The 15820-nt window shown below is 38.4% G+C and overlaps 1 protein-coding gene across 13 annotated transcripts in view; it reads right to left on the reverse strand.

The window, feature by feature from the left end:
- Positions 1 to 15820, reverse strand: part of LOC106869848 (uncharacterized) — a 202785-nt gene that overhangs the window by 72307 nt on the left and 114658 nt on the right. The window lies entirely within an intron of this gene.

The raw sequence follows: 15820 nt of genomic DNA on the forward strand, positions 1-15820 counted from the left end.
AAACCCATTAGAAATCTCAAAAGTACAATTCAGGAGACTGCAGTAGTTCAATTTGCCAGGGAAAAAAATAAGATGCTTACATAAAAGAGAGGATAAAAGAGAAAGGTACAACAAAATATCCAACCATATCAAGTAGTTGACTGAAAATTCAGTACTTAAATTCAAATAATGCATAGCAACCAACATGTATATTAAAGTGTTCTGGAAATATATTTGAAATAGAGAACTCACTATCCAGTTGGCTCTCTCTACAATCCTCACGCAAATTAGATTACTGATGATTCCATACAGTGCACAGAACTTATTGCCAAATACCATGCTGGCATTTTTACTGTTGGAACTCCAAATGTATCATCTTTGCTGCTACTGATACTAACTTCCATAACATCTGTTGAATTTACTTCTGGAATGCTGTGATGCCACCTTAAGTGTATACAAAACTATGCTGCTTCTGGTCTTGATGGTGCTACCTATCTGCTTCTTAAATACAATAGCCTCTTTCTACTGCGCCAGTTTTTACTCCTCTTCCAATTCTGCCCCAATAAATGTATTATTGCAGAACAGTAGAAAATTATTCCCCTGTTTAAAAAGAGTAACAGCACACCACCTGTCAGTTAACATCCAGTCAGTCTTACTAGCTGTATCACCAAATTGATTGAGTTCCTGTGTCAGAGAGACACTTAGGAACTTCTGGAACTCTCATAACCATCTGAAATCCCCCAAGGACCTATTCTTGGTCTCCTACTTTTTTTTTTTTTGTTGCACATATTAACAAAATAGATACCAACATGGTACCAACTGTGTTTAAAATAAGCAGACATTAAGTTGTACTTTGAGATGAAAAGAATGAATCTTATATGTTATAGATCTTTCCTGCAATCTCACTTGGACACAATACAACAATGGATTGCTGATTGGCAACTTATGCTGGCTGCAAACAAGTGTACAATTATATATTTGGGGACGAAAACTCAAAATTTACCTCCTCTCTCCACAACACTAACCTTAAGTCAGCTGGTGACTGTGATTTAGGCATTATTGTCTATAATGGCCTGCACTGGACAAACACCATTTCTAAAATCATAAAAAAGCTGAAGGCATCACACTCAGTGAGACCTTTGTCAGCAACTCACTGGTTATCTATTCAAAATTATGTATGGATAGAGATAATCCGCACCATCATTTTAGTGGCCATGTTTCCACAGATCAGACAGAATTCAGTGAGGCAGATTTCCTGCAAACAGATACCTTTCTTGTCACCAATTTCACAAGGTTATATTTCCCCATGGCTAGATACAATTTCAGAGAAGATTGGAAACAAATGACACCACTTGTATAACAGTGATGTTCATTTACAACTATTGCATGATGTCTAGACAAAGAGGCACAAACACACACATATTACAACCATACCTGCACATGCACAGGTTATATATCTATATATATACATACACATGCATATATGGGTACAGGACGTCACCAACAGTGCAAATAACATGAAATACATAAACTAACGAGTTATTTGCACTGTTGATGATGTCCTGTACCCATATGCATGTGTATATATATATATATATATATATATATATATATATATATATATATATATATTATTTAATTGACTGTGACACATCCATTTCCAAGTGTGTGTGTGTGTGTGTGTGTGTGTGTGTGTGTGTGTTGAGAGAGAGAGAAAGAGAGAGAGAGAGTTGTTACTACTTTTTGGGAGGGGAGTTTAAAACACACACACACACACACACAGCTAGATAGATTTGTGTGTATGTCTCTTCCTCTCACTAATTCACATGTCTATACAATTCACTCAAAGAGAATAATGAAAAATGAAAAAAAAAAAGAATTCTTTACAAATTTCACAACAGTGAAGTGAAGTGGGCTAGATTCTGAAAATGACTGTCAGTATGGGTGGGGGGAGGAGCAATACATATTGGGACATTAATAACTAATTCTATTGACAATAAACAAACACACACACACACACACGGCATTAGACACCCATACCAATGTTAAATATAACACACTGTGGCTGGTCATATCTGAGACCAGCATTCGGTGTATTGTTAACAATAATCAAGACTATTCACAGCTGTGACAATAAGCCTATAAAACAAATATTATGTGATATATTTGTGTACGTGTGTGTGTATATGCAATGTGCCATATGGGTGCATAAGAGTAAAGTGCACAAGGCTGACAGTGAATAAAGAGTTTGCCTGTGATAGCTGTACAGGGGTAAATGTACTGGGGCAGATGTACAGGGGTAGATGAACTGGGGTAGTTAGCCTTGAGAGAATTTATTAACGCAAAATAAATTCTTTGCAATGTTTAGTAGATGTTATAGTAGTTGATAACTTCTGTTACCTTGGGGACCTAATTAGCTGTGGAAAAGGTGTTCAAAAAATTTAGCAGACAGAGTAAGGAGTGAGTAGGAAAATGTTCAGAGAGGTATTATGTCTACTGACAAGGGATTTGTCACTCTGACTGGAGGGTAGATGGTATGATGCTTGTGTATGAACTGTGATGTTGCATGGTGGTGAGACATGAGCACTGCATGCAAAGGGTGTGTGAAGGTTGAAAATAAACAAGACAAGCAAGACAATTGAATACAAGAGGAATCAGTTGTAGTGAGCAAAAGAAACAGCATGTATGGATGGATGGATGGATGGATGGATGGATGAAGAAGTGGTAGGAGATCCAAGTGGTGAGGACAAGGGAAAAGGAAGATCAAGGAAGACAGGATCGTTTATAATAAAACTGGCCAAATCTGGCTTCTCATACCTTACATTACAATGGAGATTCTAAAAATAAGCAATTGTATCAATGAAATTTCAAAGCTTTGAGATAATGCATAATTCATTCAAAACAATAATCTGAATGCTAAAGTGTTAAGCTGATGTTTGGAATATAAATTACCATGTAACTTTGATGAAAGGTTTCAATTTAGAGCACTTTAAAACAGGATGTTTGTATCTTAGAACTGGAAGTGGTTTCAGGTTGGTATCAAAACGGTTAATACGAGCCCAGTTACTTCAAATATCCATCCAACCCATTCAATGTAAAGTAGGTCTTAAAGCCTTGTCAGTTCTGGTCTCACTCAAAACTAAACATGTGGCTATATTTGTTTACTCATTAACACTTAGCTTTCACTCCATCACTAATCACATGTAGCTGTGACAGGTAACAAACTGGCAACATGGAGGATATTAGTCAGTAAAAGATTAGGAGTGTGATAGCTGAGGTAACATGTGGTCATCATTGGTAAACAAGCAACAAGAGGAATGTGTAGTCATGGCAGCTGAATCAAATTCAAGAACATGTGGCCATGGTGACTGAACCAAGTTTGAGGACATGGAGGAGCCAAGACTACAAGGAAGATATAATATTGGTCTCAAATTTTGGCACAAGGTGAGCAATTTTGGAGGAAGAGGAAAGTTGACTACATTAACCCCAATGTCCAACTGCTATGTATTTTATCAACCCTGAAAGGATGAAAGGCAAAATTGACATCAGCAGAATTTGAACTCAGAACAAAGATGGACGAAATGCCACTTAGCACTTTGTCCGGCATGCTAACAATTCTGCCAGGAAGATGTAATAATACTGAGGTGACCGTTACTTGAGGGAGAAAGTAGGGACCAATTGAGGGATAGACACCTCCCCCTCACTGACCCTTTAACAGTCATTTCCATATATGGATAGTTATGTGGTGAAATAGTGATAGTAGGGGGTAAGGAAGTATACATAGAAAGGAAACTTGTAGAATGTTGGTATTAGACTGGTAGTGATTGTGGTGGGGGAGGACGATGTTAGATTGGTAGGTGGGGGACTTTACTTCCATATATGGTCAGACATGTTTTGGTGGATGGGGAAATTTTAAATAAGACCTCTAGGATAAACACAACATCTATGTACGTCTTCCTTTTCCGTTTAAACCCAGAGGCACATATGTAAGCCATATATATTATGTGTGTATATATGTATGTATATACATATACATATATATATTACATGTACACACACATATACAAATGTGTGTTTGGGGTGGGTGTATAATGTGTGTATGTATGTATAAAGGAGCAGGAGGAAGAGGAAATAGACTTAAAGGCAAACAGATGCACAGGCAGGCAGACAGAATGTATATAGAAAAGTATTTTTAGGGGAAAATATTTTAATATCAAAGTAACAGCAGCAGCAGCCATTGTGGAGATGATTGTATCATTGTTTACTAGTGTGTGTGTTTGTCAGACAATATATCTGATAGACAGTGTGTGTGTGTGTGTGTGTGTGTGTGTGTGTGTTATTGTGTTGTATTGTATTGTGTCTGTTTTGTGTTGTATGTATTGTGTGAATGTTAGTGATCGTGTGTTTGTGCATGTGAGAGAGTCTGAGTGTGTGTGAGTGTGTTTGTGTGTGTCCATCCAGGATTTCTGTTTTGTGGGGGGTGAGAGTGACTAGGATATGCGTGCATGTGTGTGTGTGCTAAAGTGGTTATCTCCAGTGAATTCCAACTCCACCTATCACCCCCTACCCTTACACCCCTCTTTTATAAACAACATCAAATGTTAAACAATATTTCTGTAGTTTTATTATCTTCATGTCACTGCTAGTCTGGCTATTTATAGCTGCACACATCACTACCTCCATCAGCACCCTCATCACCACCACCCTAACCATCCCCCATCCTTACCGTCATCATCATCACCACCACAATCATCGTCATATCCATCATTATTCCCACCACCATCACCACCACCACCACCACCCCATCACCATACCAAGTCTAATGCCAATTATTCCACCATAATTGAAACACTGCTAACAATGAAGGCAAAAATGATTGCTGTTGTTGTTTAGCTGCAGGTCAACCCCTGCTCCAGCAAACCTGAGATCAAAGGCATTCCAGCCATGACTGTCCAATGTGTTCTTCCTCTTCCTGTAAGACAGCTGGAATTAATTTGAGGCAGATTTAGCTGCTATTTCTCATAAGTTGAGAAATTGCATAGAAGCATCCTTGCTGAGACTTGAAGGTAATGATGATGATGATGGTGGTGACTGTGTTGACAGTGAGAGTGATGGTGACAGTGGTGAGTGACGGTGACGGTGGGGAGTGACGGTGACGGTGGGGAGTGACGGTGACGGTGGGGAGTGACGGTGACGGTGGGGAGTGACGGTGACGGTGGGGAGTGACGGTGACGGTGGGGAGAGATAGTGACGGTGGGGAGTGATGGTGACGGTGGGGAGTGACGGTGACGGTGGGGAGTGACGGTGACGGTGGGTAGTGATGGTGATGGTGGGGAGAGATAGTGACGGTGGGGAGTGATGGTGACGGTGGGGAGTGACGGTGACGGTGGGGAGTGACGGTGATGGTGGGGAGAGATAGTGACGGTGGGGAGTGATGGTGACGGCAGAGAGTGATGGTAACGGCGGGGAGTGACGGTGATGAAAGTGTTGGTGGTGATGGTGATGATCATGGTGGTGGTTGTGGTAGTGATGATGATGACAGTGTCAGCTGTAGTTGATATATTTCTTAGGTTACGTAAAAAAAAAAGGAAAAAGAGGAAGAGAGAGACAGAGAGAGAGATAGACAGACAGACAGACAAACTGACAGACATCCAGTCAGTCAGACACAGTATATAAATTGTTAATGAGTTTTGATTGTGTGATGTGTGTATTTTTTGCTTTCAGTCACGAAATCAATATCTGTTGTTTTAGTTGTGGCTGTCCATTCTTCTTTCTTTCTGCTATCAAATCAACAAACGACACATGGGGATTTCCTTAAACATTTACATGATATTTATAGGTGTAGGCATGGCTGCGTGATGAGAAGCTCGCTTGACAACCACATGGTTCCAGCTTGCTTCTACTATAGCCTTGAGCTGATCAAAGCCTTGAGGGTGGATTTGGTAAATGGAAATTGAAGAAAGGCTGTCTTACATACACACACATATATGGAAGTCGCAATATATGGATTCAAGTAATCTGGTAGGACTCATTAAAAAAAAAAAGCTCCTCAGTTTGTCATAGTATAAAGCATATTGAATATATAGAAATATACAAGAGAAAAGAATAAGGAGAATTATCATCATCATCGTTTAACGTCCATTTTCCATGCTGGCATGGGTTGGACAGTTTGTCTGAGGTCTGGAGAGCCAGCTGCTGCACCAGGCTCCAATCTGATCTGGAAAAGTTTCTACAGCTGGATGCCCTTCTTAATGCCAACCACTCTGACAGTGTAATGGGTGCTTTTTACAGGCCACTGGCACAGAAGCCAGTCAGGCCGGCCTGGCAACGATCATGACTTGGTCTCTACAGCTGGATGCCCTTCCTTTACAGACTGTACTGGGTGCTTTATCATGGTGTCATGGCACCAGCACCCACACCAAAGTACTGGGCTTGGTCCATTTGACTAAAATTCTTCACAGTGGTGCCCTAGCATGGCCACACTTGAATGACTGGAACAAGTAAAAGATAAAAGATAACATTGAAAATCATTTTATCCAATTAATTCTCCAATAACTCTGCCAATCTGGACTAGTATTTCATTAGTGTTAACATAATGTAGTGAATAAATGGTAAAAGTTATTAGAATTAATTATGCAGTGAAAAAGACATTAGCTAAATGACAAGTATTACTTTAATTATTTCAGCAGATAGGGGAGACAACTGGGGACATATTTCAGTTTTATTAAACCTCCATAGTGAAACATGTCATTGTCCTTATTGAAGAATTGATGGCAGAGTGTCGAAGTGCATACAATTATTGTAGAGAATTAAGATGTTAAATATTAGCATATTTAAAGCAACAAATTTAGTTAATTAAATGGATTCTTGAAAAACAATAGCTATGTGAGGAACACAGCTATTTATTTATACCTATACATGCTGGGTCCTGCCCCCACACCCAGTCTTCTCCACCAAGCATTCCTCATATGTCATCTTCTAAAGTTTGATGATGATGATGATGGCAACATCTATTTACTGATTCATCCTTAGCAAATCTAGTGAAGTTTATTTTGCTGAAGGAGTGTCATAAGACCAAAACACTGCCAGAATAATTTCCCATACTTGCTAAAATCAGATTAAAATAATATTAAGTTAATGTTTTTCCTTCCCTATATAATTATATCTAATTTGGTATTTAATTCTCATTAAACTTGTTAACAGTGACTTAACTATTGCTTTGTAATGCAGATGATGTATTTAAGCAACTGACTGCATTGATTTATTTTATTTTTCTGTTTGCAGAATGCTGGATGCTACACTGAGAGATGTGGTAATATTCATATCTTATCAAAGACACCACTTGTTGATCAGAAAGGAAAACTAGCGATAACAAAGCGATATATAAATAGAAATTAGAAAAATATATAATAATTATTAATTAATAAACAAAATTCTCAGTAGCAGAGTAGCCTACTTGGAGTAATTCGGTGTAAACTCCAGACAAACAGTCCTGGATTACTCTGCCATTTCCAAGGCATGGGAAGGACCGTCTTCCAGTTTCTTTCCTCCTGTTCAGAAAAGCAGTCAGAGTAAATCCATTCAGCCTCACCAGACTTACCAGTCTCAATAATAAATAATAACAACCAGCAAGACCCGTGGCATAAATGATAATAATAATAATAATAATATAGTCAAAGAAGAAGAGGGTAACAACCAATTAAAGTGAGTGCAGCAAGTTTAATTGTTCAACTCTGGCTAAATGACAGACAAAGTCAATTTTGGCAAGATTTGAATTCTTGATGTAAATAGATGGAACTGAATAGTGTAAACATTTGACCAATTTAGTGAGAGGAAAAAAAAAAAAATTAAAGAAAGAAAAAGGAAAAGCAAAAAAAAAAAAAAAAATGCAGGAGAGAACACAGGCTCTACATTATATTTCTCTGTCAGAGACTAGTGCTTGGGAACCAATGAGGAAATAGTAAAAACAAAGAATAAAAACTATTAGGTTTTTCACTAGTTGAGCTATATAAATAATAATAGTCTTTCTAATTCAGGCACAAGGCCAACAAATTTGAGGGGAGGGGTTAGTCTATACCATCGACCCAGTATTTGGCTGGCACTTTTCCTTTTTTTTTTTTTTAATGCCTCTGAAAGAATGAAAGGCAAAGCTGACCTGGCAAGAGCAGAACGTGAAGCCTTGCAACGAATATTGCTGCCAGGCCCTTTTCTCTGGCAGTCTGATCATTCTGCCAATCCACCACCACCACCACCACCACCACCACCACCACCACCACCACCACCACCAACAACAACAACAACAACAACAACAACAACAGCAGCAGCAGCACCAGCAGCAACAACAACAACAATAATAATAATGATTTCAAATTTTGGCGCAAGGTCTGGAATTTGTGGGGAGGGAGATAGTTGATTACACTGACCCTACTGTTTCACTGGTACTTAATTTATCGACCCTGAAAGGATGAAAAACCAAGTTGACTTCAGTTGAATTTGAACTCAGAACAGGCAAAATACTGTTAAGCATTTTGTCCAGTATGCTAACAATTCTGCCAGCTTGTTGCCATAATAATAGCTAATATGCTAAGAGTGGTTTTGAATGTCACCCAGAGAAAGATCTAAGCAATGAGCGATTGTATAAGAACATTTGTCCAGTACCAGACATTATCAAAGAGCGTGGAGTCAGATTTACAGGACGTTGCTGGAGAGTTAAAGACGAAATTGTTAGTGAAGTTCTTTCGTTGGAGCCTACACAAGGAAGAGCTAGTAGAGGATGACAAGCCATGACCTCTATCAAGCAGATTTGTGATGACATAAACGCAATCCCTCTGACCAGCCGAATATGATAAACAATAGAAATGGATGATGACAGAAAGTCACAGGAATCAGTGCAAATGCCTGGATGATTATGATAATTAGTGGACATACCAGACGATCCCATACACTTTAGTGGACATATCAGGCAAACTGACCCACCCATTTCAGTGGCTATTATGCAGAGCTGTGGTGCAGTATATAGCGTCAAGTGGTCAGTACATGTGTTAAATAAGATATTAAAGGCTAATGATGGTTAGTCACTATTTAATAGGTCACTGACCTCTGACCTACCATCATGACACCTGTAAAGATCAAACACTTTCAACAGGTGTGACATTCAGGTAAAATAGTTCATTGATCAGAGAACTAGATTCAGACACACACACACAAACCTTATACACTAACATACATTCATAAACACACACATACAAAATAACATATAAATGGATATATACACTGACATGTTAGTGTATATATATATATATATATATATATATATATATACATAATTATTACAAATTAAAAGGGTAAAGGATTATCAATTTATTAATTAATAAATCAATTAACAATTAACAATTTTTACCAAGCCCATCGGTATGAAAGCACCATTATTGGTGGAGAACTTATTTAAAAGCTCATATATATTTATAAATATAATTAAGGGATCAGCAAATATTTGCTTCACCATATACCGAAGTTCAGAAATAGCAGCTAAAAAAGCTGAGAATCTCACAGATAGCATCACTTGTAACTCACAAAGGCAAAAGGTTACAAGTGATGCTATCTGTGGGATTCTCAGCTTTTTTAGCTGCTATTTCTGAACTTCGGTATATGGTGAAGCAAATATTTGCTGATCCCTTAATTATATTTATAAATATATATATATATATATATATATATATATATATATATATAAATTTGCAGTAAACACATATACAGACATGCACACACACAATTATACACACAGATATATAGATGCATAATTTTGACTGTAGTGGTTGTCATTGTTATAGCAGTGGTGACAGTAACTATGGTAATGACAATGTTACACGCATCCATCACCACATAATAATGGTACAGAGACAAGGGTAGTGGTGGTGGTGGTGGTGGTAGTAGTAGTAGTAGTAGTGGTGGTAGTATGAGGGGGGCACTAAGCAACCACCCACAATTTAACCTTTACTAACACCATGTCCACAACCACCATCAACCACTAACAACAGCAACAACAACACTACCACTAACTACTTCAACCCAAACTGTTGACATTTTCCATCATTTCACACATGGAAAATATTAGGCCATATTTAAAATAGACTTGTGAAACATGTGACACTGATTAAAGCACTGAAGGAAGGAGTGATAGTAGTGGTGGTGGTGCAGACACACACACACACACACACATGTATACATGCTTTATATACACACACACACACACACACACACACATATTTTACTTACTTCAGGCACTGGATTATGGCCATGCTGAGGGACCACCTTGAGGGGATTTTAGTTGATCATGTCAACCCCAGGACTTACTTTATGTTTGGTATTTACTCTACCAGCCTCCTATGCTTGTACCACTGTTACACACATGTAAATAGTGATTCAATACAACAATACAACACTGGTTGTCAGGTGCAGAGAAACATATACACACACTGGCACACATACACACACACACACACACACACACACATAAACACACACACACACACACACACACATATACATATATCAAAGGGTAAAGACCCCCTAATGAATCACCGTTGGAGAACAAGTCTGGGCAAGGTTGTTTATGGAAGACCAGAAGTCACCCATGCATACTATCCTCCCCTCTCCATGCCCCCAATGTCATCCAAGAGAAAGGCAAAGGCTGATACAGTTTGGCACCAGTGACACCGTGACTCATTTCTACAGCTGAGTGAACTGGAGCAACATGAAATAAAGAATTTTGCTCAAGAATGCAACACACAACCTGGTGCAGGAATTGAACTCACTACCTCATGATTGCGAGCCCGATGCTCTAACTACTGAGCTATGTGCTATATGTACGTATGTATGTATGTATATATATATATAATGGGCTTCTTTTTGTTCAGGGCTATCGTAGAAGATACTTGCCCAAGGTGTCTTATCTTCACTGACAACTACTACTACTACTACTACCACACAACTATCTGTAGTGGTTCCACCTCCACCTAATACAGAATCCATGACCACCACAATAAAATATAACACTATTGTTAGATGTCCAACTGCAGCTACAAAAATCATTACTGCAAGTATGTCTACAGCCACTACCACAACTACTAGGTCAGACCCCACCAACAGATTGGTCATGAGGTGAAAATTGAACTTCAATTTGAAAACCTGAGGTGGTGTATAACAGAGGAAAGAGGCTAAAGATTACTGTTCCCATGATAACAGCAATGGACTGATTGACACCTAACCAGATCAAAACTAGTTAAGTCTCTATTGCACTCTCAGGGTTATAACTACCACCACCTCCACACCAATTACTGTGGAGCAATGCTAAATATATGTTATTATATACAAGTAATTAATTAATTACTATGGTATTTTGTAATTGTCTCATAAACAGAAGAATGTTTGTGAACCAACAATATTTCTCACAAGATTAACCCTTCATAATATACACACACACATTTATCTCAAGCAGGGTTAATTGCACAACATATATTTGTACATACATCAAATAGTGTTACAGAATATATATCAAACCAAGTGTAACTAATCCTAAATGATAAATTATACAAATCACTTGGATTGGCCAGGCTGTCTGGTGCCGAGTCGGCTCCGCTGGCCACGGTATTTGGCTTATTCTTCTCATGTTCTTGCCATTCTCCTACAGTGTTCCAAACATCTTTCTTAGATCATCTTCCCACCTGATCAGAAGTCTTCCAAGTGGTCACTTCCATTCACGCGAGTACCACTCAACAACTGTGCGGATACCACTCAACAACTGCACGGATACCACTCAACAACTGCACAGGTCCACTGACTGTCTGTGAAGTTTGCGACATAACTGGCCCATCATAGCTTTGTGTGGTTGGATTCAGTGACATTATATATTATGTGGGGTTAATAGTACAGTGTGTGTGTGTGTGTGTGTGTGTGTATACACGCATACACAGTAATACCTCAGTTTACAAGGATCCGCTTTACAAGACGCAAGGTTTACGAGTTTTATTTTTCAAGCAGAAGATCCAAATTTTGAAGTGCAAAAGCTTCTAACTATCGTAGCAAATGCTTCTGCATGTTACCAAGAAATTTATAGAGAGCGGAAAAAAGCTTCTTCTAAGCAATCAACTCTAGACTTGTTTTTTAAAAAGAAATCTACAAGTCCATCTACAAATGCTTGTGAATCGGTGATTGCATCAACAAGCGATAGTGTGTGCGAGTGAAAGTGATTCAGAAAACGATTATAATATCTTTTTTATTATAAATGATCTTGATATTCTTTTTATTTTACATAAAATATTCTTTACATTCTACTGTTGTTTTATTGCCATTTATTTACCAATATTATAAATTTTATAAATAAAATAATTTTATGGGAATGAATTGTGATTTATAACATTGCTACTATGGGAAATTATTGCTCTGCTTTACCAGTTTTCACTTTACAAGTGGTCTCTGGGAACAAATTAACTTGTATATCAAGGCATTACCATATATATATATATATATACACTCTTTTACTTGTTTCAGTCATTTGAATGCAGCCATGCTGGAGCACTTCCTTTAATCGAACAAACTTACCGCAGGTCTTATTCTTTGTAAGCCTAGTACTTATTTTATTGGTCTCTTTTGCCAAACCACTATGTTATGGGGACATAAACACACCAACATCGGTCGCCAAGCGACGGTGGTAGAGGACGAAGAGGCACACTAATACATATATATATATATATATATATATATATATACAACAGACTTCTTTCAGTTTCCGTCTACTAAATCCACTCACAAGTCTTTGGTCAGCCCAAGGCTGTAGCAGAAGACACTCACCCAAGATGCCACGCGGTGGTCCGTGCCAGTCAATGTCGGTCCGTGCCAGTCAATGTCGGTCCGTGCCAGTCAATGTCAGTCCGTGCTGGTCAATGTCGATCAGTGCCAGTCAATGTCAGTCTATGCCCATCTGTGCCAGTCTGTGTTGGTCTTTGTTAATCTGTGCTAGCCTGTCTTCGTCTGTGCCAGTCTAAGCTAGTCTGTGCTGGTATGTGTTGGCAAAAATTACTTAGTGAAGACCATAAATTTGAAAAGTTGGTACACCAAAGTGACAAGGCTACTGACATTTGAAACCAAGGCCATCAATATTGGAGGGAGGGACACATTTTAAAAGACACTTTTCCTATCCAAGAGGAGATTTCTCTCTCATCCACTTAACACAAGAACTAAGCACTGGGCCTTAAGTGTGTACATGTATGTGTGTGTGTGGGGAGGTGCATCTGTGTGTGATGTGTTTGTGGAGTGTTTTTGTGATGCGTACATATACAGATGATATAGTTTTGTATGTGTGTTAGGTGCTTGTATATATGTGTGCTGTGATTGTGTGCATGTGTGTGATTGTGTGTGTGCATATGTACGTTAGTGTTCATGTATGTTTGGGTGTGATGTAGAAAAGGGGACATCAGTTAAAAGGGAAGAGCAACAGAATCATCACCACCACTACCACCATCATCACCACCATAACCATGGTGATTATAGAGGAGGAAGGGTGTAGAGTGAGGTCTGAGGAAGTTGTCAACATGTTAGTGACAGTAAACTGGAAGTTGTCAAAGTAAACTACACCAAACTGGATTACTGAATTGTGGGAATTGTCAATGGAGAGAGGACATTCCATCACTCATTGCTACTACCAATATCATCATAATCATCATCATTATTGTAGTGTCAGTGTATGTGGTGGTGGTGGGGGGCATAACCATCACCTCCCTCCACATCATCATCATCACTAATGTAACATGAGAGAGAGAGAGAGAGAGAGAGAGAGAGAGAGAGAGAGAGAGAGAGAGAATAGTAGCATTATCATTGTCACCACTGTGTACACAGAGAAAGAGTGAGCCTCACTTTCACAACCATCATCATCACCATCAATACTATCATCATCATCATCATCAATATCATAATCAGCAAAATAATTTTGTTTATTTTCTAATAATAGACAAAAGACTTGGGGGAAGATATGGTTGTTATTTCTACCAAGCCCGACCCTCCATTACAACTACAGAAGCCTTCTTGCCACTCTCCGGTTACCATTCTTCAGACATGGCTACAGAACTACTCCTTAACTTATTTTGACCACCTGGAAATCTAAATCCAGAACATAACAATTCAACCGGCTCCCTTCTTCTCGGAAACACCAAGGGACATCAAATGTAATCCCCCAACACTGCCACCCACACACACAAACCAAAGTACAAGAAATTACTTGAAACACGCAGCAACATTCACAGCACTATTCATAAAGAAATCCAAACTAGCCACAAGAATACAAGACTTGCTCAACATCAGTACCATTCCTTCAGAAACTGTGTCAATTCTATCTCAATCTCACCAGAGATGACCTCATCTTATATTTAGGTAGAATTAATCAAAGACAGGAGTTAATTTAATCAACACTGCTACATATATTCCACACCATATATATTACTGGCCTAAGGCCTTCTACAGTAAATTGAAAACCCTTATCCTCATCATAATGCTTAATTTGAATGATGTTAGGTATGTGTTAGTAACAGACAACATGTGTTATTGTATGATATTAGGTGTGTGTTGGTAGCAGAGGACATATGTTATTGAATGGTGTAAGGTGTGTGTATCGGTAACAAACAACATGTCATTGAATGATGTAAGGAGTGTGTCTCAGTAGCAGACATGTGTCATTGTATGATGTTAAGCATCAGTAACAGATGTGTCCTTGAATGATGTTGGGTGTGTCGGTAGCAGACAACAGGGGTCACTGAAAAATGGTTGGGTATGTACCAGCAACAGATAATGTGTGTGTCATTGAATGATGTTAGATATGTGTTGGTAGCAGATGACATATCACTGAATGATGTAAGGTGTGTGTGTGTGTCAGTAACAGACATGTGTTCTTGACTGACAATAAGTGTATATGTGTGTGTGTCAGTGACAGACATGTCATTAAATGATGTTAGGTGTCTGTCAGTAGCAAACATGTGTCACTGGATGATGTTAAGTTTGTGTGTCAATAGCGGAGAAGAATCTTTGAATGTTGCGAGAATAAAACAAATTCTTTATAAGTATAACATTGAATGGATTATATAAATGTATGTATACACTTCTGTGTATACACAGCATATATAATCTCGCCAGACTGTGCATGATTTCTCAGGAAATTCTTTGGATAACTTTGTGTAACATCATTTTTGTCCTTGGGTAGCAACTGTTATTTCCTATTTGCTTCCCTAGAAAGTATGAAAAATGGCTAATATTTCCTTCAAACTTTGCTTTTGTTACATTTATTCAAACCCCAAAGAATCCCTCTCAATCCCTCTCATGAGCAGCCCACTACTCCAGCTCATGATCAAAGATGCACATATTGTCAGCCACTAAAGGACATGCTCAAGTGATTAAGGTAAGCAACTGGCAAGCAAATCTGTGGTATTGAGCAGAATATTTGCTAAAATGATATTTCTGTTTCAGCAGCTCAGTGTTGAATCAGTTTGAAATGTAATGGAAAATAGGTCAGTTTCAAAACATTGGTGCCCAAGTCACAAAAGCCAAGTTTGAAGGGAATGGTAGTGATTTCCTTTAAATTCTAGATAGAAGCAGATTGGAAATAACACTTACAGACCAAAGACAAAAAAAATTTGTCACACAGTGTAATTAAACAAGGTAGATAACCAATGCTGAATATACAGGTAGCTCCTGATCAACTCATGTTACATTCATTTACAACCATGTTAAATTCACCTGAATAAAGTAGACCTAGCAAACCCACATCAAATAAGAAAAAAAGTTTTAGAAACTTTAC

Source organism: Octopus bimaculoides, chromosome 20, assembly GCF_046866305.1.
Source record: "Octopus bimaculoides isolate indiv1 chromosome 20, ASM4686630v1, whole genome shotgun sequence".
Classification (NCBI taxonomy): Eukaryota; Metazoa; Mollusca; class Cephalopoda; order Octopoda; family Octopodidae; genus Octopus; species Octopus bimaculoides.